A 3380-nucleotide genomic window follows, 5' to 3' on the forward strand; every position below is an offset into this window, starting at 1 on the left:
TTTCAACGGTGGAGTTTCTACACACCATAGATTAAGGTGTGGAGCTCTGCTGTACCTCGAGTATTAATGCAATTACTATTGTTCTTCTATTCAATTCCGCTTGTTCTTTATCCAAGATATCACTTGTTCTTCAACTTGATGAAGGTGATGATTGACGCCCATCACCATTCTCACCCATGAACAAGGTGACTGACAACCATTCTTGTTCTACAAGCATCTGAGGCTTAGTGAATATCTCTTGGATTCTTTAATCGGAATCTTCGTGGTATAGGCAAGAACTGATGGCAGCATTCAAGAGAATCCGGAAGGTCTAACCTTGTCTGTGGTATTCTGAGTAGGATTCAATGATTGAATGACTGTGACGTGCTTCAAACCTGTAACCTACTGGGCGTTAGTGACAGACGCAAAAGAGTTATTCTATTCCGGTAGGGGAGGGAACCAAACCGGTGATTGGCAGCACTGTGACAGAGTGTGTGCATTAGCTTTCACTGCGCGGATGGGAGGTAGCTGCTGACAACAGTGAAACCTTACACGAGCTTGCCATGGAAAGGAGTAAGAAGGATTGGATGAAGACAGTAGGAAAGCAGAGAGACGGAAGGGAAGGCATCTTCATACGCTTGTCTGAAGCTCTTACACCAATGATATACATAAGTATCCCTATCTTTATCTTTTATGTTATTTTCGTTCATCACCATACCCATTTGAGTCTGCCTGACTGAGATCTACAAGATGACCATAGCTTGCTTCATACCACCAATCTCCGTGGGATCGACCCTTACTCACGTAAGGTTTATTACTTGGACGACCCAGTGCACTTGCTGGTTAGTTGTGCGGGATTGCAAAAGTGTTATTGCAATTTCGTGCACCAAGTTTTTGGCGCCGTTGCCGGGGATTGTTCTTGTGTATGGACAACTGACGGTTCATCTTGTTGCTTAGATTAGGTATTTTTTTTTTCAGGGTTCTTTAAGGATGAATTCTAGTGTTTCAAGGTGATGTTCTTATCATCACCAAAGCTGATTGATTCTCATCAATTTAGCTCTTGAATGCAATGTCCTGCTGAAGCTTAGCCGGCCATGTCTAATTCCTTTAGACTAAAGCTTTAGACTAACATTGCATGATTTCTGGAATTCTCATTAAGAATTTTGATACCTTTATTTTCTTTTTCTACATAATTTTCGAAAAAACACAAAAAAATTACAAAATCATAAAAACCAAAAATATTTCTTGTTTAAGTCTAGTGTCTCATTTTAAGTTTGGTGTCAATTGCATGTTTCTGTTCTTCTTGCATTTTTCGAATTCATGCATGTGTCTTCATTGATCTTCAAGTTGTTCTTGATGATTTCCTTGTTTTGATCTTTGAATTCTATTGACTTGAGCATTTTGTTGTTTCTCATATGCATTCTCATTCTGTTAGTGTCAGTAGTATACAAACTGCTAAGTTTGGTGTCTTGCATGCATTGTTATTTGATTATTCCTTATTATTAAAAATCCAAAAATATTTTTAATTTGTGTCTTTTCAAGTCAATAATACAGAGAATTGAAGATTCAGAACATACTGCAGAGGAATCACACAGAAAAAGCTGGGCATTCAAAAATGCCCAGTGAAGAAGACAGACTGGCGTTTAAACGCCAGCCAGGGTTCCTGGTTGGGCGTTTAACGCCCAAAAGGGTATAGTTTTGGGCGTTAAACGCCAGAATGTGCACATTCTGGGCGTTTAACGCCAGGATGGCAAAGGGGGAAGATTTTGTTTTCAAAATCAATTTTTTTCAAGTTTTCAAAGTTTTTCAAAATCAAATCTTTTTCAAAATCAAATCTTTTCAATCAAATGTTTTCAAAATCAATTTCTTTCCTTTTTCAAAGATACTTACTAGCAATTAAAGATTTGATTGAACATTTTTTGCCTTTTCTGTTGAGGAAGGTTTTATGTTTGAATCATATCTTTTCTTGTTAGGCAAGTCATTAATTTTTAAAATCAAATCTTTTTAAATTGTTTTCAAAATCAAATCTTTTTTAAAATTGTTTTCAAATCATATTTTTAAAATTGTTTTCAAATCATATCTTTTTAAAATTGTTTTCAAATCATATCTTTTCAATCACATCTTTTTAAAACCAATCATATCTTCTTAAACCACATCTTTCTCAAAATAGTTTTCAATCAAATCTTTTTGATTTCTAATTTCAAAATCTTTTTCACTTGATTTCTTTTCCACTTTTATTTTCGAAAATCAATTAAGTGTTTTTCAAAATATTTTCAAAATCTTTTACTTAAATTTTCGAAAATTACTTCCCTTCTTCTCACATCCTTCTATTTTTGGACTAACTCTATTCCTTAATGCAAAATTCGAATTCCATCTTCTTTGATAAGTTCGAATTTTCTACTTCTGTCTTCCATTTTTCTTCCTCTGACACTTCAAGGAATCTCTATACTGTGACATAGAGGATTCCATATTTTCTTGTTCTCTTCTCCTTCATATGAGCAGGAACAAAGACAAAGGCATTCTTGTTGAAGCTGACCCTGAACCTGAAAGGACCTTGAAGCGAAAGCTAAGAGAAGCTAAGGCACAACTCTTTATTGAGGACCTAACCGAATTCTTCAAAGAAGAAGAACCCATGGCAGCCGAAAACAACAACAATGCCAACAATGCAAGGAAGGTGCTGGGTGACTTTACTGCACCTACTCCCGACTTCTATGGGAGAAGCATCTCTATCCCTGCCATTGGAGTAAACAACTTTGAGCTTAAGCCTCAATTAGTTTCTCTAATGCAACAGAATTGCAAGTTCCATGGACTTCCAATGGAAGATCCTCATCAGTTTTTAGCTGAATTCTTGCAAATCTGTGACACAGTCAAGACTAATGGGGTTGACCCTGAGGTCTACAGACTGATGCTATTCCCTTTTGCTGTAAGAGACAGAGCTAGAATATGGTTGGACTCTCAACCTAAAGAAAGCCTGGACTCTTGGGAAAAGCTAGTCAATGCCTTTTTGGCAAAGTTCTTTCCACCTCAAAGATGGAGTAAGCTTAGAGTGGAAGTCCAAACCTTCAAACAGAAGGATGGAGAATCCCTCTATGAAGCTTGGGAAAGATACAAACAATTAATCAGAAAATGTCCTTCTGACATGCTTTCTGAATGGAGCATCATAGGTATTTTCTATGATGGTCTCTCTGAACTATCCAAGATGTCCTTGGATAGCTCTGCTGGAGGATCTCTTCATCTGAAGAAGACGCCTGCAGAAGCTCAAGAATTGATTGAAATGGTTGCAAATAACCAATTCATGTACACTTCTGAAAGGAATCCTGTGAACAATGGGACTAGTCAGAAGAAAGGAGTTCTTGAGATTGACACTCTGAATGCCATATTGGCTCAGAACAAGAGAGACC

The 3380-nt window shown here is 37.1% G+C and overlaps 1 non-coding gene across 1 annotated transcript; it reads right to left on the reverse strand.

Annotated features, from left to right (window-relative positions):
- Positions 1-3016: 3016 nt before the first annotated feature.
- Positions 3017-3124, reverse strand: LOC130942493 (small nucleolar RNA R71). The gene has a single exon (XR_009071061.1). It is a non-coding gene; the product is annotated as a small nucleolar RNA R71 (small nucleolar RNA).
- Positions 3125-3380: the final 256 nt, after the last annotated feature.

The sequence above is a fragment of the Arachis stenosperma genome, chromosome 7, assembly GCF_014773155.1.
Source record: "Arachis stenosperma cultivar V10309 chromosome 7, arast.V10309.gnm1.PFL2, whole genome shotgun sequence".
Taxonomy (NCBI): Eukaryota; Viridiplantae; Streptophyta; class Magnoliopsida; order Fabales; family Fabaceae; genus Arachis; species Arachis stenosperma.